Source organism: Marmota marmota, unplaced genomic scaffold, assembly GCF_001458135.2.
Source record: "Marmota marmota marmota unplaced genomic scaffold, marMar, whole genome shotgun sequence".
NCBI classification, from domain to species: Eukaryota; Metazoa; Chordata; class Mammalia; order Rodentia; family Sciuridae; genus Marmota; species Marmota marmota.
Window position 1 is genome coordinate 19,367,928 of NW_025999998.1, and position 23,064 is coordinate 19,390,991.

Below are 23,064 nucleotides of genomic sequence, written 5' to 3' on the forward strand. Positions count from 1 at the left end.
GGGGGGGGTAGAATAAGAGTAACTGCTTCATAGATGGTTACTAAAGATTTAATGAGTGAATATATTAACAGTGCCTAGAAGACATCTGGCACAAGAAAGTATTAGACAGATATCAGTTATTATTATTAATATACATTGCTGAACTCCTTCTGCACTTATCCTAATAAGACTGTGAATAAATTAATATCTTTATCATAGTATGAACAATAAACAAAATGGTATCTACACTAAAACCCTCAGAGGACCTCAGTGTAATAACACACAGTATTTAAACTAGTCATTATAAACTGATGAGGAATTATAGCCAAATGTTCTGCCCAAAGGCTTCACCCCACTCTAGTGCTGGTTCAGGCCCCACAGATAAAAGAATTTGCACAGGATTCGAAGAAGTGGACCAAGCACAGCAAAAAGAAAGAGGACTATGCTTTATTTATCGAGCATCCATTATGAGTCAGATTATAACATGTAATTTATTCTTATAGGAACCTTTTATGAAAAAAATTTGTTTTTCCCATTTTGCAGCCTAGCAGGACTTCCTAGTATTGTTTGGAGACTCACTATCCATCTTTAAATGAATAATCCCACAGCAACTGACCCTGAAACCTCGGAACATAGAGACCTAACTGCACAGCACCTGATCAAGAACCTACAGCTCCATCTGAAGCATCTGCCCTGACGCTTTCAATGTGGGATGCATACTAGAAATCAGAGTCTGTTTTCTACTCACAACATCTTGATACAGACAGCACACCTCTCACAAATGACTGTGGCCTCTTTTAGGTGCCCAGGGTGTCCCCAAGAAGATCTCACATACACTTCAGATGCTATGTTTTTAATCAATTTCTCCATAGTTCCTGAAACAGTTATCCTCTTATGTAACAGACACACAGAAAAAGCACATTATAAAACAGGAAACAAGGACATTGTTGCTGGCAGGTTAAATAGCTTGATAGAACCCACTGAAATACACAGTGGCAGAGCTGGTATTTGAACCCAGCTCTATATGACTCTACTACCCAGATGTGTATGTCATCAAAGCCATCCAGCAACAGCAATAGCCCTTAAGACTGGAAGCCAAGACAGCTCTGCCCCAGCTTGGAGGTGAAGGTTTCCAGGATGGGGCTTCAGTCCCTAGGAGCAGAAATGAGAAAGAAATAGCATGGCAGGGCCACAGGGCTCAGAGGTATTGTCATGTCAGTATTCCACAGTGGGAACCAAAGCTGATTTCAAATTCTGAGACTCTCAGGACAGACAGACTTAGAAATGCTTCTAGGCCTGTGGCTAGAGGAGGGCTCCAACAGGGAACAAACTATGACCTAGGAAGCAATGCAAAGAGTCCAAGGTCAGCACCTACTCCTCCCTGCTAACTGCTTAAGTATAAAAGCCTCAGGTTAGGGCAAGGAAGGGATGATAGCAGCTGAGGAAGGGCTACCCTCAATATCTCACCTCTGGCCATAGCATCTCTGAGAAATTGACAAAGGTGAGGTAGAGGAGAAGAAGCTGGTGCGCTGGCTATAAACAAAGATATGGGGCTAATACCAGGTCTTTCAGAACTGGAAAATTTAATTTCCTTTTTAAAGAAAAATTTTAAGATACTCACATGCAAATATTTTTCATGGGCAGAAAACTTTCCCATGTTTCCTATATCACTGTTCACATTCAAGCTCAAAGGAAGCTCTGCCATGGTTCAGAATCTTAATATTCTATTCCTTCCTCCTGAATTCTCTGCAATCTGGTTTTTGTCTTGAACCTTCAGAAACTACCCTCAGAAGAAACTACCCTCAAAAAGATTCCAGATTCTTGAGGCCAAGCTGTACCCCATCTGGTATAAAACAATTCTCCCTGGATTGCCTCTTCCTGTATTTTATTTCTTACAGATGTACCTTCCTATTTACCCTGACTCTTCCCTTACTAAAGAACCTCATCTATCTGGTTTAAAAAACAGACTATAATGTCCTCACCAGGTTGCCTTCCTGAAACTCTGCTCCTCTGTAGGCAATTAGAATTGATTCCATTAAGCTCATATCCATATGCTGGTCAGTTCAAAACATCTCCAAATTCTCAATTCCTAACAAAGGGAATTTCCCATTTAGGGGAAAGACCTCATTCCCTCTCTGCAGGTAGTTAAGCTTCCTCACTTCTCCCCTTGATTCTTTCTTGATCTGTTTCTGGTGCCTCCACACCAGATGGCTGTCACTACCTGATGCAGGAAAACACAGCAGAACATAGTAGTTTCATTCCACCCTTGAAATCCACACACACCAGAAGCCATTTGCTTCAAGAAGCCTTGCCCATTCAGCAGACAGCTACACTCCCAGGCCCCTTTCTGCACCATATTGTCCATCTACTGAAATTTCAGTATCTGCCTTCTGTGTTTTAAAAACAAAAAACGTCTCTGGATAAACAAGAAAATGTTTACAAGAGGTTATCTCTAGGGAAGAAATGGGGAAAGAGAAGAAGGCTTTTGCTTCTTATTTTATATACTGCTGTACTTTAAAATCTTTTAATATGTACATACATGGTGTTTATTTTTTGTATAAATAAATATTTTTTATACTAGGACCAGTTAACTAATGTGAAAAGATGTATGAATAGTAAAATAGTCATTATAATGTTCTCATGGGGGAGAGGGGTCAGTTAAAGGTACAAAGTAATAATTTGAAACTAGAAAAAACTAAATTAATCAATAAATAGGACCTCAGGATCTGGGGATATAGTTCAGTTAGTAGAGTGATTGCTCGCATGCACAAGACCCTGGGTTCAATCCCCAGCACATCATCATCATCATCATAAATTAATAGGACCCTGGTACAAAAATCAAGTATATCTATAAAACTAAATAGTGGTAGCTATTAAAAATATTATGCTGTCATTGAAAATGTCTACAATGTATTAAAAACAGGTTATAAAACAAAATCTTAATTTGTTTAAAAAACCTCACATTCTTTAGATAAGATTGAAAGCACATACAGGCAAGATTAATATTCTGTACTTCCAACCAATTGTATTCTAAGGCACATCTACAAAATAAGAATGCTTTTACCAGAATCAACTTTTACCAGAATCACTTTCATTTGCTTATTTTAATATATTAGCCATGGATGTCTGGGCTCATCTTTCACAAATACCTTCACAGGCTGCTCATAAGTTACACAAGACCAGTTAGTCTCTCAGCTTCATAGTTTATTTTCCTAGTTGTTGACATCCAGATGGGTCAACCTCTCTGTGTAAAGCCTGACTGATTTTGCAGCCATGGCTGGAATAAGCCCCTGAAACTAGATGCCAGAGAAGGGGATTTCTTTAAGAAGAGTCTGCACAGATGAACTCCATGGCTTTTGACATCATTCAACCTTAGAAAAAAGCATGGGGGTGGGTGCAACTGGGGGAGAGGGCTATCTCCAGGAGTCATTAGGTCCAAGAGTTCTAAATGATCTCAAGGAAAGTTCATTTTCAAAATTTCCTAAATAAGCTTTGTCAATAGTCACTCTGCCCCCAGGATCAGTCCATATGACACAAAGCAGTTCTGTAGCAAGGGAGTGAGAAAGATAGCATGAATTCCCCCCCGAACCTGGAGCATTCATATTACAAAGAAGTTGGCTGCCCCTAAAGCCATCTAATGATGAGTTGGATAATCACAAGTGGGCAAAAAGACAAAACTCAAATATATCCAATTCCTTGTGGGTTCAAGTCTCCTCCCCAGGCTAAAATTAAAAGGTTTAGGTTATGTCTATATTTTCTTTTTTTTTAATATTTATTTTTTAGTTGTAGTTGGACATAATACCTTTGTTTTATTTATTTCTTTTTATGTGGTGCTGAGGATCGAACCTAGGACCTCCCATGCTCTAGGAAAGCACTCTACCTACCGCTGAGCCACAACCCCAGCCCTATGTCTATATTTTCTATTTCTCCATCCTGTTTAACAAAATGAGAAAATAGGTCTAAACAGGTTGATTTGAAGCCAGAAATAAGTTAAGTTTTTGTATTTAAGATTAAGCTTTGGTTGCTATTGTTCTTTTAAGTTACAATGGGGTGACCCAATAATTCTACAAAATAGAGGGAGAAATGCAGAAATTCTAAAAATTTTACCTGCAAAGAAGTACCTTCAATTTCCCTGCATATAACATGTCAACCAAAAATAAAAATAAAAACAGCACTGAGCATAACTGTTTCTTATAAAATTCTCCTTTGTACATCCCAACTTTTAGTTCTTCTATAACAAAAATGGTGTCACACCAAAAATAAGCATATTAATAGTATCCAACAGTGCCTTTATTGTATACACCACATATCTGAGTTGTGTGTCCTTGCAAGTGATTGCCTAAGCAGTTAATAAAGAATAAATAAATGCAATGAGTTAAATATTAGCTTTTATAAAGTTTTCATTTAGTCGCGAATTTCAATTCAAAATAGCCAATAGGTATTTAATTTTTCTAGTGTCCTCCAAATTCCATTTACCATGCTAAATCAATAATGTTATCACTTAACTACTAAACTCAACATTTGTTTCACTCTGTGTATTGTTTAATAATTCATAGGTCAATGTCTAAGAAGCCCACTAATAAATAATAAACAAAAAAATCAGATTTCATGTTAGTGACTTATATCCAAAGAAAAGAATTAGACTGGAAAAATATGAATAAAACTTTGAAAGGGGAAATCAGGGAAATATTAAGTATATTTCTGAAAACCCTATCAAAATAACCAATCTCCTCTTTAATTTACTTTGCAGAAGTTTCAATAAATTTTTTAAAAAATTGTTTTCAAGTTAAAAAAAAATAATACACTCCAATAAATGTTGCATCATGTTATATTCCCAAGTACATTGCCTCATTGAAGCCTACCAGGTAGAAATCATTTCTAACAATGACATAAAGAAAGTGATTTGTATGCATTGAAACTAGTTCAGTATCTTTAAGACAATACCTAAAAGTTGGTGTAAACAGACTACAAAACACTGCATGGAGGAGAGGCCCCAGTTCCCATTTGACCTGTCCCAGAGCAAATTCTAATGTGAGCTGTCTTGCAGTGTACACCACTGAAAGCCATGACCTGGATTAGAAATGGCTCCAAGGCCCTGGAAAAGGTGCCTTCTAAGGCAATGAATCCATGCACAACCAGGCCTTTTCTTCATTAAAAACAAAAAACAAAACAAAAGATAGTTCATCTGTGACTGCTTTATGAAGTAATCCTCTTACGGTATTTAATCTGCCAGTGTTTGAACAGATAATAAATGTTGTGGCTACCAAAACTAAGGAAGTAGGGGCTGGAGTTGTGGCTCAGTGGTAGAGTGCTTGCTTGGCATGCGTGAGGCCCTGGGTTTGATCCTCAGCACCACATATAAGTAAATAAATAAAATTTTAAAAAAGATCCATTAACAACTAAAAAATATTTGGGAAAAAAAAAAAACTAAGGAAGTAATTGGAATACGGCTGGTTAGCAATGAGACTGAACCAAGTAACAACTACAACTGAACTTTATTTGTGACCTAGCTACTGCCTACTGCTGGCGCAAACTTTCACTTAAAACCTGATTTGGCCCTTGGAATTTACTGTCCCCAACACATTTACTGTTGAAACAACTTTTTAAGCTGTTCTCTTCCTTCAGTGTCACAAATGTTTGTCTATTCCTATCAAATTCAAAAATCAAGTCACAAATATTTTGTACTCCACTTACCTGAATGGCACAAAAGATTATGCTTACAGAAAAAGGTTTAAGATATCTTTGAGACTACATCTTGAAAAAAAAAAAAAAAGAACTGTCATCATGTTTCATTTCCCTATCACCTCACGTCCTCATGTGTCAGCTTTCCATCAGGATGACAAAATATCTGAGATAAATCACCCTAAAGAAGGAAAGGTTTATTCTGGCTCATGGTCTCAAAGGTTCAGTCCATAGGCTGGTTGGCCTGCAGCAAGACAGAACATTATGATGAGGAGTATATGACAGAGCAAAGGCCCTCACCTCATGGCTGTCAGGAAGCAAAGAAAGAGAGGAGGAAGAACCAAGGTCTTAACATCCCCTTCAATGGGATTGAGAAGCAAAGAAAGAGAGAAAGAAGAGCCAGAGTCTCAACATCCCTTACAAGGAGACACCTCTAATGATCTAATGCCCTCCCCACTTGGCTTCACCTCTTAGAGATTTCATCATCTTCCAAAAGCACTACTGGCTGAAGAACAAGCCTTCAGTACATGATCCTATAGGGGACATTCAAAATACAAACTACAACAACCTGGGTTTAATATGTGATCCAGAGAAAGTCTCATTTCTTCTTTTGTTTGCATTTGATACAGGAAATGATAATATTATCATTGAGACAGGGGTCAGCTGGATTTCACTATAAGACATTAGCCAGATTTCCATTCTCTCTAGAATATTTTATCTTTTTTCTTCCTAATTTGTTCAACTCAGCCATAAGCCAAGTGGTGTTTAGAGAATTCCAATGAAGCGAAGGCTTTCTTCCTTTCATACAGCAAGTGTCAGAGCAAAGAAAGGTGTGTTAATGTAGGCATGTCAACAGGGTCATAGTGCACCATGGCAGTGCTAAAGAATACAAGAACTGAGAGCACTATAATTTCTAGGCTTGTGTTTCAGAAGCACCTGATGCTTGTTAAAACCAGAGACTGACACCAAGGATGGGGTTAAGTAACTGTGGTGAGCATACCAACAGTGTGACTTTCCCCTTGTCTCAGAGGTTCCTGGATGGTTTAACATCAAATCCTAATTAATTCAGATCAGCCCTCAAGAAAGAATGCCTCATTCAAAGAATGTCAGAATCCAAGGGACACAAAATTAGGGTCCCAGAGCCACAAAAAGCCATCAACATCCTCGGCCTCACACTCTTTGTTTATTACAGATATATAAACTGAGGCACAGCACTATTAAGAGACCAGATAAATCCACACAGCCAGTAAAAGCAGGCCTGGCATCACACTGTTCATTCTTACCACAATGCTATTATGGAGACAAAAGCCAATAGTCATTCCTGTGTTGACCACCAACATAAAAAAAAGCCCTTCTGAGGAAGTCAAAATGATATCCAGAGAAAACTCTGTAAAACTCTCTCACTAACAAGCTCAGTGCTTATTCAATTTGTTCCTGACAACTGCATGATTTCTACTAAACCAGATTTCTCCTACACTATACCAAATACTAGCTGCCCAAATAATAAGCCTGAATTTAAGGTGAGGCATGACACACTTTACAGTAGCAACAGAGAGGGTGCACAGACTCTGCAGAAGTTGCTCCAATGTAAGTGGAATGGAAAGGTTTTCTAGAACTTTTACTTCGTACTAAAGCATGCCAGAAAACTAGTAAAGCTATATAACTGCATTTAAGCATGTATATACATATAATATACTGATTCTTTTTATTATTATTATTTTTTAGTTGTAGATGGACATATTACCTTCATTTTTTAAATAATTTTATTTATTTTTATGTGGTGCTGAGAATTGAACCCAGTGCCTAACGCATGCTAGCCAAGCGCTCTACCACTGAGCTACAGCCCCAGACATGGCTATATTGTTTCTACTTACATGCAAAACAAACTTGACTAAAAGTAATAGTAACATTTAGCTCTAGTAATGCAAAGTTTGGTAAGTGTTAACCATTTTCAAGAAACTTAATTCATTGAAAGTTTGAATAAATATGAAAATATTAAGGCAGGCTTTTAATTTGCCTACTTCAAATCACTTAGTGGAACAATTTTGTGAATTAACCTAAATTCTCTTTATAGGTAGGTGTTAGACACCTTTAGTTTTACAGGAACAGTATATTAATGCTTTTGACTTTTCAGTACTTAAAGGAAATGTCCCCTCTAATAAACATTCAGTATATGCCACGGCAATTTAATGGATAACATTCAAGCTATTTGTTCATTGTAGGTTATCTAAAATCATCATAAAACACAGCCATCTGAAAGGCTGATGGCAGCAATCATGCATTTCCATTCAAGACCAAGTGGTGAAGTTTCATGGTAATTTTGCAACAATCTTCAGTGGACCCATGAACAAGAAATAGCACAATAAATAAAATGCTTAATGTAAATTTTTTTATTTTATTATTATTTTTTATTTTATTATTGGGGGGGGGGGCGATACTGGGGACTGAACCCAGAGGCACTTAACTACGGAGCCACATCCCCAGGCCTTTTTTATATTTTAGAGACAGAGTCTCACTGAGTTGCTTAGGGCCTCACCAAGTTGCTGAAGCTGGATTTGAACTCACAAACCTCCTGCCTCAACCTCCTCAGCTGCTGTGATTACAGGCATGTGTCACCGTGCCCGGCTAAAATTTTTATTTCTCTGGTAGTTTTTCTTTAACAGGTCTTTTTTTCATTAATAAGTAGTAATAAAAATGTGTATTGATCATTTCTATTTACCAGACTTTGTTCTAAAGTCTTTTACATAACTCATTTTAACTCTCCAGACACCCTAATAAAGTTACAAAATATTGGTATTTTACATAGAAATCCAGTATCATTCCATCTTAACTTACCTGATCTAAAAATTGAAGCAAAAATTTATAATTTCCAAAGAGAGGGGAAATGAAGGTAACCACTAGAAGAAAAACTCTTAACTGCTTAAAGAAATTTAAATCCCCATCCATCAATCTGTGACCCTGCCATGATCCTGCTACACACTACAAAAGCCCAGTTTCCTGTCTCATGGCCTGGGAATGTGGGAAGAGCTGAGAAAGTAGTTTCAAACCCCAGAAGATTAATATCTTCCTTATAATATAATGATCTTTAACTTAGGAAGCCATACATCCTATAAGAAGATCTGTTCCTGGGACAGAATTGTAATTCTCTTGGATTAGTGTTGCTCAGTTATGGAGTCTCTCCTCAGCATTTTTTTTAACTTTTGTTTTAATTAGTTATACATGACAGTAGAACGCACTTTGATACATCATATATAATGGAGTATAATTTCTCATTCCGGTTGTACATGACGTAGAATCACATCAGTCATATAGTTCTGTATACCTAGGATAATAATGTCTGATTCATTCCACTATCCTTCCTACCCCTGTACCCCCTCCCCTCACTTCACTCCTCTCTACCTAATCTAATAATCTATAATAACTCTATTCTTCCCTAGGCCGCCCACCACTCCCCACATCATAAATTAGCATCTGCATATCAGAGAAAACATTCCACTTTTGGGTTTTGGAATTGGCTTATTTTGCTTAGCATGATATTCTCCAACTCTGTCCATTTACCAGCATTCTTAATTCTAGCTTTCAGCCTCTCTTCAATGAGGAATAGAAAACCTCTGGAAGGGGAAGGAGGGAAAATGCCTTCTCACCAAACTCAGCCCAAGGAAGAAAACTGAGTAAACTAAGCACTAGGGCATGGAAGTAAAAGGGTCCATCTCCTCTGCATATGCCATTTGTATTCAACTGTATTCCACTGAAGAGCTTGCACTGCTGGACCCCAGGGACCAGCTTTATACAGTGGGTGTTAAGAGAATTCTGCTACACACTTCAAAAGCCCAGTTTCCTGTCTCATGTCCTGGAATGTGGGAAGAGTTGAGAAAGTAGTTTCAAACTCAAGAAGACTTGGGTAGGAGAATTCTGTAACTGCATGGTCTTACAAGAATCAATAAAACAGAAAAATGATACAAAAAGTCACACCCAGGGAGGTATCATTTTTTCTAGGTTTTGAACTAGGAATGTGACCAAATGGCCTAGATGGATTCAAAAAAAAAGGAACTGCATTGAGTATCACTCACATGATATGAGATAGCACTGGAAGGAGTACTCAGAATAAAGATGACAGCTGACCAAGTAGCCTCATTTGACAGTATTGGTGAGGACATAATGGCAGAGATAAATGCTGGTAGTATAAAATCAAAATAATTGTAGTATCTACAATACTATAATTGCCCCATCCCAGTGGGCATGCAACATGTAACTATTTGCACTAGGCATGGAAAGGGACACAATCACTCTTGCATGGAAGCAATTAATAAGAAGCAAATGCTCAGGACAGCAGTAGAGCACAGGGAATTCGCCTGTTCTTTTCCAACTAGATCAGGTTCACAGAGGCAGTGGGGTTTCATGGGCAACCGGAGTGAAAGAAAGGTCAAATACCTACAAGCTACAGAGGCAGGGAAGGAAGAGGTGTAGGCACCAGGGAGACTATCTTATTTAATATGACTTTCAGCTAGCCACTAGCAATACAGAACAACAAGGAACAGTATCATCCTATACTATGGGAGTAGAAGACTGCGAGCTCAGTGGCCAAGTGCAATCAGAATGAGGCAGGGAAGTATATGTTTAGACAGATGCTTGTTAGTTACCACCTAAATGTTTCTGTGGGTACTTTGCCTACGTGATACATCCATCTCGTGGCATCTTAACATTGAGTAGCATCTTAAAGCCACATTTTAAATGGCAGGCATTTTTTTTTTCTTATAAGATCAAATACTGTATTATTTTTCTGTGAATCTTTAGAAATTTTGTAACATGAACCTTCTCTTTAAAAAGGCAATGTGGATAAATTAACACTTTTGAACATCAGTTTCCTCATCTTTATAACAGGAATAGTAGAATAGTTATTATCAGATAAACTTATTGGGAGGGTTAAAACCACAAATACTATATTTAGTTTGGTTTCTGGAACATAGTAAATTATCAGTAAAAGTTGTCTGCTGCTACTTATTTTTCATTATTTTTTAAGATTTCTTCAAGGACCAGAACTTAAAACTCTATAAATCAATCTACTTTTTCCAAAAATCAGTTTGGGGTTGTGTCTCTATTGTATCCTATTGCCAATACAGAGAGAATAAAGATTAGTTTTTTTTTTTTTTTTTAATTACCAAATAAAACTAGAAAAGTACATCTATAGCTCCAAGCCAAAAAACACAGTGCTACAAGAACAATAAATGACTTTCTGATTGTGAAATACTGTAAATTGCTTTGGCCTATTTGTTAATGTGGAAAATTTAGGACTTCCTTTGGAGGTTAAGGAATTGACAAAATGTAAGAATGATTATATGTATGAATGACTAAAATTTTTAAAGAAATCAAGTAAGGTGAGAATATTTGCACCGTTAGGCATACAGTTTTTAACTGGGTCATCATTTCATGACCAAGATGTCTGTCACTAAGGTCCTCTCAGGTCAGTCACAATCTAATGCCATTAACAACCAGGCAAGTCAAGCAAATGCAGGAAGCCATGAATGCAGTGCATGACAACAGGAAGCACTAGGAACTGTCGCTGATAAAATGCAATGAGGAAGGAGACCACCAGCTATGCTAAACAAAATACGCACACAGACTGATTTCAATCCAAAGACTAGCATTGTGCATTCACTGAAAAACCCCTCAGTTCTTTAATTATTTACCCCCCATTTTCCAACTCAGAGGTACTCCAAAATGTGCTTAGTACTAAGATGGTTTGCAGAAAAGAGAAATAAGGAAAGAAATGAACACTTTATTGTGCATGTAATATAAACTTCCATGTCACTGTTTTTCCAAGGTGTGGTATATTTCAAAGGTGTGGTATACCTGAAGAATCATGCAGGGAGAATCTCAGACAGTTCAATATTTAATGAGTTTGCCAAGTGATTCTTCACACTATATTCTTCTCTCTATAGTAATTCTTCAACACTCAATATTTTTTTCTCTCCTTCTAGTATATTTTAATTTGAAAAATTGAATTCCTTTGCCAGGTGTGGTGGTGCATGCCTGTAATGTCAGGCTGAAGCAGAAGGATTGTGAGTTCAAAACCAGCCTCAGCAACTTAGAGAGGCACTAAGCAACTTAGTGAGACCCTGTCTCTCAATCAAAAATATAAAAGGGCTGGAGATATGGCTCAGTTGTTAAGCACCCCTGGGTTCAATCCCTGGTACCAAAAAAAAAAAAAAAAAAAAAAAAAATCAAATGGTTTTACAATTATTAGTTCTTTTAATCTTGTTTCTATACACAGCTTTTATATTTTAATTCACACTTACAAATAATGTAAAATTTATTTATCTCCACAAAATACAAATATATCTTTAGATAAAAACAGACTGTCATTGTGTGGATTAAATGTAAGGTGTCCCCCAAAAGCTCATGTGTGAGACAATACAAGAGGGTTTAGGAGGTGAAATGATTGGGTTAGACAGCTTTAATACAATCAGTGAATTAATCCCTTTGTAGGGATTAATTGAGGTGGTAACTATAGGTAGGTAGGGTGTGGCTGAAGGAGGTGAGTCACTGAGAGTATGCGTATGGGGTTTATACTTTGTCCCTGGTAAGGACAGTATCAGAGTGTCTGTCTGTCTCCCCCCCCCTCCTTTTTTCTCTATTCTTTCTTGTCAGGTCTTTTTGTCACAGCAGTGAAAAAGCTGACTAAAACTCTATAACTCCAGATTTTACAGAAATAATTCTGCAGATAAATTTTCTACACTATCATTTGCAAATTTTAATGTGCATGAAAGCAGCAGGTTTTTGAGGAAATAGCACAAGTTCAGTTTTGAATATTTTCATCAAAACATTTAGGACAGTATATTTTTGTGTGTACTGCTTTGTATTTCTATAATTATCAAAATAATTTTTTATTTTCCTATGCTGTACATTTAACATTTTAAAATTATTCAAAAGAAAATCTTTTTAGAAAAAGGAGCCTCTCTATAAATAAATGCTGAAGATAAATCTAACTTCTCCACAGCAAATTTTTAGAAACTAAGGATTTCATGATTAAGACTCAAAGAATATACACAATTCTGAAAATCGTGTATGTTCAGCCACCACCACGTGACCTTCGACTGTAAAACCTGAAGAGTGGGAGCTAAGTGAGATCTGATGTATTGCCTGCAAATCCAAAATCACGACAAAGGTTGTTAATAAGTGGATTCCTTGCCTCTTTATTCAACATCATTTATTTTCTTTTTTATTAATGTAGGCATAACACTGAGCTTATTCATTCCATTGGAATGTAATAACTATCTTTAGCCTTCTTGACATTACAGAATATATGAGCTTTAGTTGTTTGTTAGGGTTTTTTTTTTTTTTAGACATTGATGAACCTTATTTTATTCATTTATTTTTATATGCAGTGCTGAGAATCGAACCCAGTGCCTCACACATGCACCACAACCCAGCCTCCAAGAGCTTTCTTAGGAACATTTAATTACATCTAACATGCTCTATGGAATCATCACGCTTTCTTTGGAAATCTTTCTTTACCTTCATTTTCTCTACCCCTTTTATTTCCCTCTCTTCCAAGGCCCTCATAAAAGCAAGAGCTTAATCAAGCATGGTAGACCTGTAATCCCAGCTATTCAGGAGGATGAGTTGTAAACTCAAGGCCAGCCTGGGTAAGTTAACAAGACAATGTGTCTAAATAAAATTTAAAAGAATACTGCAGATGTAGCTCAGTGGTTGAGCCTAGCATGTGTAAAGCTCTGGTTTCAATCCCCAGCACTAGGGAGGAAAAAAAAAAGAGAGGGTGAGAGTTGGGGTGGGGATGACAAAAGGTTTGATAGTTACAACAGACATCCCTTTCTTTTCCTACTTCAAGTTCCAAATTTCTCTTAATACCTTTGGTTTGATTATTCTAAGAAAGAAATTTGAATACATTTGAATAAAATTTTCCAATGTTTTAAAACATACTTGTTTTTTTCAGGTATGGTGAAGCCAACAGATCCATAAATGAATGCCACTGAATAGATGGTTTGTGATTCTTAGCTCCCAAAAGGAAAGGGCATGCCACACCAGGAAGCACCAGTCCACCCAGGATTCAGGAGTAAGGGGAAAGCATGGGCCAGAGCCTTAAATGTGGTTTTCTCAGTAAGAAATGGGGTTGGCAGAGTAGGATAAAGCAGAATTGGCTAAAGAATTTCAATGGGTTCTAGGGTACAGGGATTATCCTTGGTTGTTGAGAATCTGGCCCTAGGATAATGTTGTAGCAGGTAGTGAATGATTCAAACTGCAAGAGTTTTCACAGAGGTAGTTGGTGGGTAGGGACTCTGGATAGTTGGTACATATGAAAATTATTTCCACAGGGCAATTATTCACTAACTCTAGGAATTAACTAGGCCTGAGAGGAACTCCAGGATCAGCAAGGCCCAAATGTCAAATACCCAAGAATTAAAAAAATATAGTTAATACAAAATATCATTTGTAGAAGATGGAGTAACCAAGCAAAATTAAGACTATAGAAAATCCATTGTCATTTGAGCCTATCACATGGTCAATCCCTTTTCACTAGCACTAGAACAAATAGAAAATAAGAAACTTAAGAGTTTACTTTTTTCCTGCATTCTGTATAACTAACTTTTAAATAAGAAGCTAATAATAAACAGAGAGCCACAAAATCATTTTGTACAAGCAACTATATGAGATCGTTCTCTGTGTGAAATAACTTCAATATATTTTATTATTTGAAAGTCACAGTCCAGATTCCAACAAACAGAAGGACAATTTAAATTGCTCTTCTCTTTAAAAGTAATGTCTGGTAATATTTTTCATATGTAAAATCAAAATGATAAAAGTAAATACTTTTTAAAATCTAATTGATTTTTCTAGAGTTTGAATTTATATTAATTCACTTCAACAATGGAAAATAACTTTAAAAAAATCAAATGAAAACATGTTTTAAGATGTTTTTAAAATGTTTTAAACATGTTTTAAAATGTCAACTGTTTAAAGACATCAGACAATAGGCAGCACAGGGATACAAGTAAATCTATGACTGCCCTCAAATAACCTCCTGGAAGTAGTTCTGCAAACATGGCCAGGAAGATCCCAAACAAAATCCAGTGCTAAGGCTGACTCTAGTTGGTTGAGAAAACATATGGGAAGTTCAGGAAAGATGAAAGGCCCAAATCTGCAAGACACAATGTTGCAAGTAGAGAGCTACCCACGAATTTGCAGGAAACACACTTGAATCTTCAGCTGAATAATGATCTAGGAAGAGTGGGATGAAAACTCAAGAAGTCTTGGGAAAGAAACCTGGGAAAGCAAAGTCTAAGCAATCCCCAAGTATCATACAGTTCATGTCCCCACCAGTCAAAAAAGTCACTGAAGCCAGGCACAATGGCGCACACCTATAATTCCAGGGGCTCAGGAGGCTGAGACAGGAGGATCATGAGTTCAAAGCTAGCCTCAGCAACAGTGCGGCACTAAACAACTCAGTGAGACTCTCTCTTAAATAAAATATAAAACAGGGCTGGGGATGTAGTTCAGTGGACAAGTGCCCAGAGTTCAATTCCCAGTACTTCCCGTCCTCCCCCACAAACACACACAAAAAGTCACTGAGTTTTCAGAAAGGTGTCCCCACAGTGAAGTTTAAGTAACCATAGAATAGAAACTGCCCTAAACTCACCCTAACAAATGTCTAAAAATGGTCAAATTGATTCCAAGTCCTAATTAATGGATCAACAAGGTTCATCACTATTTAAAGAAATCCAAAAAACCCAACAACCAAGAATACCTGACATCCTACTGAAAACTACTAGGCAAATAAGGAAATGAGAAAAGATAACAATGAGGAACCTCAATAAAATTAGACACCCCCCAAAACAAACAAACAAAGGAAGAAAAAGATGTTGGAATTAGCAGACAGATTGTTTTTTAAAAAGCTATACTAATTATTTTCTACCAGCCCAAGAATGTAAAGGAAAACATGAACATGAAGACAACAGGAAGGAATACATATATAAAAAAAAAAGACCCAAGTGGAATTTTCTAATGATTAAAAATACAATATCCAAAGCAAAGAGTACAACAGATAGAAATAAGAGCAGATAAGACCAATAAGAAAACATTATGTGATTCTGAAGATACAGCAGCAGAAATTATCAAAATTGAGGCCCACAGAGAATAAAATGACTGGAAAAAAACAATCTCAATGATTGTGGAACCAATGTCAAGCTATTTAGCACACTGGGGATCTGAAACCTGAAAGAGGAGAAAAAGCAACATAAAAAGAAAATATTTTAAGAAATAACATGTGAAATCTTCCCAAACTAATTACACTATAATACCACTGCTTTAAGAACCTCAACACACATTAAGCAGAAGAAAATCAAAAAAGGTAGTTAATACTCACAAGGCTGAAAAACAATGATAACAAGAAAATCCTAAAAGCAGCCAGAAGATATATGATATAGAGACCCAAAAATTGCTGCTTATAAGAAATATTTTAAATACGAAAATGGTTTAAAAGTGAAAGGACAGAAAAAGACACATCATGCTAACACTAATACTCAAAAGAAAACTAATATCAGAGTGGATTATAATAGAAATATTATCAATATCATCTCAAAGAATCAACTTATCAAAAGGATATAACAATTGTAAATGTTTATTTACCTAATAGCAGAGCTTCAAAATATAACAAACAAACAATAATAGAAAGGCAAATAAAAATAGATGAGACCACAACTATACTCAGAGATTTCAACATCCCTTTCTCAATACTTATTAGCTCAAATAGAAAACATCAAAGATATAGAAGAACTGAACACTATTAACTACTCTACCTGACATTTAGAGTACTTCTCCCAATGACAAAACAATTATAATAATTTTCAACTGCACAAGAAATATTAATCAAGACAGACCATCTTCTGGACTATAAAACCAGTCTCAATGTTTAAAAAGATTCAGAGAAAATAAGCCCTTTGACTATAATGGAATTAGAAATCAATAACAGAAAGATATCTAGAAAAATCTTCAAATATTTGCAAACTAAAAAATAAAATTCTAAATAACACATGAAAAAACAAAAGGGGAAATACAAAGTTTTAAGGAACTGAATAATAATGAAAATACACCATATTAAATGTGGGATGTTATTAAAAGAGTACTTACAGGGAAATTTAGAATACTAAGTACCTTTTATAAAAAGAAAAGTCTCAAATTAATACCCCATTTTTACCTTAAGGAACTAAATAAAGAGCAAATTAATGCATAGGAGAAAGGGAATCTAGAAGATCAGAGCAGAAATCAATAATTCACCACTTAAAATAATGATAAAATCATGTTGATCTCAACAGACATAGAAGCAGCATTTTAAAAGATCCTACATGCCTTCCTCATTTAAAAAAAGAAAAAGCCAGCAAACTAGGATTATAAGGGGACATTCTCAAACTAATGAAGACTGTCTATATAAAACATTATACTTACTGGGAAAGACTGAATGCTTTCATTCTAAGATTGAGAATAAAATGAAGATATGCTCTCCTATTTCTTCTACTAACAAAAAAAGTTCTGGAAGTTCAAGTCAATGTAATAAGAAAAGAAATGTAAATCCATATTAGAAAGAAAGAATTTATTCACAGATGACACAATCATCTGTATGGAAAAATATGTGTTAAAGACTAATAATTGCTAAGACATCCCCTCTTCCTATATTGATTTGCAGAGTTAAATAAATCACATCAAAATTCCAGTGGACTCTATTGTAGAAATTGATAATTTTCAATAAAATTCATTTGGGAAATGAAATTTTAAAAAATGGAAAACTCAAAATGATTCTGGGGGAAAAAAGTTGGAGGCTAACATATGATCTTAAGACATTTTAAAAACTACAATGGGGGGGCCTGGGGTTGTGGCTCAGTGGTAGAGCGCTTGCCTAGCACACATGAGGCACTGGGTTCGATCCCTAGCACCACATTAAAAAACCTAAATAAACAAAATAAAGGCATTAAGAAAAAAAAAACCTACAGTAGCCAGGGCTGGGGTTGTGGCTCAGTGGTAGAGCACTTGCCTAGCATGTGTGAGGTACTGGGTTCAATTCTCAACCACACATATAAATAAATAAAGGTCCATTGACAATTAAAAACAATATTAAAAAAAAAACAAACCTACAATAGCCAGGTGCCGTGGTGCACCAGTGGCTCAAGAGACTAAGGCAAGAGGATTGTGAGTTCAAAGCCAATCTCAGCAACTTAGGGAGGCCCTAAGTAACTCAGTGAGACCCTTGGGGGTCTGGGGCTGTAGCTCAGAGGCAGAGCGCTTCCCTAGCATGCGTGAGGCACTGGGTTTGATTCTCAGCACCACATAAAAATAAACAAATAAAATAAAGGCTTTCTGTCAATTTACAACTACAAAAATTAAAAAAAAGGTTTGGGGACATGGCTCAGTGGTTAAGCGTCCCTATTCAATCCCTGGTTTAAAAATAATAATAATCAAGACTATAGTACCAACATCCAGATAAACAGATCCATGAAATAGGCTGAAAACAGACCTAGACACACACACACACATAATGACAACTGATTATTAACAAAACTTCAAAGACAAATCAGAGGAGAAAAGAGAGTCTTTTCAACAAATGGTACTGGAACTACTAGATATCGATATGCATAAAAAATAAACTGATATCATATCTCACATCATTCATAAAAATTAACTCAAGATTTTCTCCTATGCTTTTTTTTTTAAGTGTTATAGTTAGGAGTTTTACATTAGATACATTAGAAAACAAAAGAGAAAATCTTTGTGAATATAGATTAGGCAACAATTTCTTATGTAAGGTACCAAATGCATAGTTCATAAAAGAAAAAAGTAAATAAACTGAATTGATTAAAAGTATTCAAAAGACGCTGTAAGAAAAATAAAAAGAAAACCACAGGCAAAGAGAAAAGATTTACAAACTATGTATCTAGACTTGTATCCATAAAATATTAAAAAGTCTTGAATCTCAATAATAAGAAAATAAGTAGGTTTGTGGCTCAGTGGTATAGCGCTTGCCTAGCACCATGAGGTACTGGGTTCAATACCTAGCACCACATAAACAATACTATTATGTCCATCTACAACAAGAAAGAAAAGAAAAGAAAAAGAAAAAGAAAAAGGGAAGGGAAGGGAAGGGAAGGGAAGGGAAGGGAAGGGGCAAGTAAGAAAGAAACAGGCAAAAGATCTGCACACTTAACCAAAAACATTACACAGAGGGCGAATAATTAAACATAAAAACCTACAACAAATTAATCTCTATGGAAATACATATTAAAACTACAACAAAGTAAAATTTCCTACATATTAAAATGACCAAAAAAATGTTTTTAAAAACTGACCATACCAAATGCAGGAAGAATATGGAGCAATGGGAGCTCTCATACATAGTTACTGGGAGCATGAAACTTTGAAATTCACCATGGAAAACCAGTGGTAGTTTCTTAAGAAGTTAAATATATACTTATCATGTGTTCCAGGCATTCTGCTCTTAGGTATTCATTGAAGAGGGAAAATAAAGCATATGTACAAAGGATGACTTACAGATAAATGTTCATAGAAGCTTTTCTGTGTGTTGTAATCCAAAACTTGAACAATCTAAGTCTTCACCAATAAGTGAGTAAATAAAGAAAATGTTGTATTATCCAACAATAGACTATGTCTCAGCAAAATCAATACATACAACTGTATGGATGAGTCTCAAAATAATTTTACTGAGTTAAAAAAGGCACACAAAGGTGGACGTGCTCATGATCCCATAGGTGTGAAACCCCACCACATTCAAATTGGTTTGTAATGATGGGTGGGAACCAGATTGGTTTGGGTGAGTAACAAATGGGCAAAGTGACTTTGGTTTTGACATTCATTATCTTGGTAGTGATTTCATGGGTACAAATAAATGACAAAATATCAAATTCCACATGCTAAATGTGTGCAGCTTCCTTTACAACAATTACATCTGGAAAAAGTTATTGCTACAGCAAGTTATTACAATAACAATAAACTGTAAAGTTCTACCTAAATTAATTTTATTGACATTTTATTACCTGTAAGCAGAATATTTCACCACATACTTTTTTATTTAAAATAGAATTTTACAAAGTTGAAAAGCACACTTCAAACTTGTTAAGGGTTAATTATGGTCCCCCAAAGGAGTAAAATTCTTTCCTTGGGTTTGGTTTACTACAGTCATGCCTCTCTAGAGCAGAGACAATGAATCTTATTACTAGTCAAAACTTCATCCAATGGAAATATGGCATTAATAAACATTAAAACCAAGTTTATTCATCATAATGTCAGGAAATTCAATACTAAGAAACCTATAAGGAGAAGGAGGTAATGGATTTGGTGATAATAATGACATTCAGCATGTGACTACCAAATTGCTTCTTGAAATGACATTTTTTTAAGTACTACTCCTTTGCACAGGATGTGGAGTGTAGACCCCACCATCTTCCCCTCAATAGCTTCAGTTCCTGCTCAATATCTGAATGTGCAGAGGTCAAAGGCCTTTTCCTTTGGTGGAGGTGTCTGCCTGGCCCACTGCCTCTGCCATGGTCAACTTCAACTCCTGCTTCCAGTCTTTTGTTGTCCTAGATATGGGCCACCCCTCTTTCCACAAAAAAAAAAAAAAAAAAAAAAAAAATTGCTAGCAGAAACTCATTCTTCATCATCCTCCCCATATGCCTGTCTGTTTCAGTTCTTTTAAAAATTTCTTCTGCTTTTCAAAACTTGAACTTTTACCTTCATGGGAAATCCAAAGCAAAGGTAAACCTTTTTTGTTTGTTTGTTTAAACCCTGATTACCTCTCAGGAAGGAGAACATCACAGTGATGTTGCAGAGTGGGAAAGTGCCTGGGGACCTGGTGCACTGACAGCCCTGGTGATATAACAATAGCTTCTCATGTGGGGTGAAAGATGCTTCTCCCCAGCTCAGATCCAACCCTGGTCACTTCACACCACCAAAAGCCTATGTCCCTGTGCTAAAGCTTTGGGTATTTTACATCATCTGCACAACTGTTAGGCTTCAGCCACATTCTATTCCTGGAACCAGCCCTTTCCATTAAAATCTAGCTTCTCATTTTGTTGGCAGATCTCCATTCCAGCCTTCTCTGTACTCAAACTGCCCTCTTTGACTGCTCAAAGTTTCCTCTTCTCAGCTACTCTTACACCTTGAAAGGAACAAAATACTGACCCATGCTATAACATGGATAAATGTTATGGATAAAACATTACAGTAAGTCAAGGAAGTCAGACACAAAGAGCCACATATTCTATGATTTCTTTTATATGCAAAGTCCAAAACAGGCAGTTCATAGGCATAGAAAGTAGATTACTGGTTATCAAGGGACAAGAGGATAGAGAGGAATGGAGAGGGAACATGAGGATGAGTTCCATGAGTTCCTCTCAGAGATGCTGAAAATATTGTGGAATTTGCAGTAACGGCTACACAACTTGGAGAATATACTAACCACTGAATTGTGTACTTTACCTTTACTCTTTATAATTCAGTAATTAGTATTCTTTTAAAAACCACTGAGTTGCATACTTTAAAATGGAACATTTTATGTTATACAAATTATATCTCAATTTTTAGTTTTTAGAACTAAATCTGTAGAAAAATAGAAACAAAGACACCAACAATGTTGCTTGTAGTCTGACATATTATTTTAGGATCATTTCAGAAGAAATTAAGTCTGAACAGGCCAAATGAACCACTAAACTCAAAAAGTAAATTATAGTCCTCTTTCTCTCTAGAGAAATCAAAAACTAAGGATTTCCTTTATGTGTTTTCTAATTCTTACAGAAACTGTAATAAATGTATCAAGATGTGTAAGTGTTCATTTACCATACAGTTTCCTTCCTCTTAGACTCCAAAGTCTATCTGGAACAGCCTAATGTAATAGCAAAGGAAAAAAGTAATCTAAATTAGGCTATTAGACAAAGCAGTGACATTCAATGTATTTAATGTATTTCCCAGACACTATCTCAAATGTTTTCCATTTCCCAATCAACAACACTGCTCTGTTCTAATAGGTCTGGCCATCAGATGTAATTGGCCTCCAATTACATTTCATTCCAAATTAATCTTCATAAGTGCACCAAACCAAAGGAAAGACAATGCTGTTTGCCAAAGCAGAGACACTAGCATGCTGGGCCTCTTAAAGAGAACTCAGGGAGAATACAAAGCCAGCATTCACTGGGTAAGTAATCTCTTCATGCAGGGATTTTATGAGAATTCCCTCCTGTGGGCATGTTGATTCGCTTCTACTGTGCCTGCGGAGATGATGCCACCAGCAATTGCAACCACGTAAGCACACGGTAATGGACAGCTCTCTTCTCTCCAGTGATGCCTGATGGCAGAGCACAAGACTTACTCCAAAAAAAATATATTTTCTAAAAATTATGGCAGGACAGCACTCTCCCAGAAGAGTGCTCTCTGAAGCTCACCATTGGTCTGCACATGCCCCAGGTCTCCTATTTCCAATGGCCAGGAAACACAACAACTCCTTCAAAATGCAGGCAAGCATCCCATTCCATCTTCTTCAAGCCCTCCAATGTTCCCTTTGGCTTTGCCACCTGCAGGTGGGAAATACAACTGTGGCTCTCTTACTGATTTTACACTTTTGTGATTCCCTGTAATTTCCTAACACACCTGAATTACCAGCCAGGGCCCTAAAGCAGCAATTTAAGAATTTCTGCTGGACTGAAAGTTAATGCAGCCATCAAAGTTTCCAATATAAACTCATGAATTAGCTTGTTTACTACCCAGATCTTGTCTTACTCTAACAATTAGTCTGATGCGCCCACCGATTTACCAATTTCTGATACTGAAGAATAAAATGAAGGTCACCTTTTAAAATAGAAAAAGCCATAGAACATAGATGTCATGAGCCAATGAATAACTGAAATGTCGATCCTTATTCAGTGAAGGAGAAAAGTGATGGAAGAGAGACTATTTTATGTTAATATATACAAATAGAGGTCATACTAATATATATTATATGTTAGCAATACACTATGAGTTTACTATGAGTTTTATTAATATACTAAGAGCTTTAAATATCATACAGCAAAATGTTTTTTTCATTAGTTTCAGCAACACTGGAAATCATCCCAGCTGACTTTCTAGGCCATATCAACAGTTCATTCCTATAGATTTTCCAGGAAATTTAAAGGCAGTTGGAGTGTTTTTGTTTTTGTTTTTGTTTTTTGTGGTGCTGGGGATTGAACCCAGGGTGTTATGCATATGAGGCAAGCACTCTACTGACTGAGCTATATCCCCAGCTAAGAGAGTTCTTTAAATATGTGAAGGTATCACTTTCATTTCTTTCTCAGGTATATACTAAGTGCCCACTAACTGTAAAGCAAAAGGAGTAGTGTTTTCTCCACC

The 23,064-nt window shown here is 36.3% G+C and overlaps 1 protein-coding gene across 1 annotated transcript in view; it reads right to left on the reverse strand.

Moving 5' to 3' along the window:
- Window positions 1-22,649, reverse strand: part of LOC107148216 (guanine nucleotide-binding protein G(q) subunit alpha) — a 229,699-nt gene extending 207,050 nt beyond the window's left edge. The window contains exon 1 of the mRNA XM_048806945.1: window positions 22,122-22,649. The gene's annotated coding sequence lies outside the window, so the exon portion shown is untranslated. The remainder of the gene's footprint in view (window positions 1-22,121) is intronic.
- Window positions 22,650-23,064: the final 415 nt, after the last annotated feature.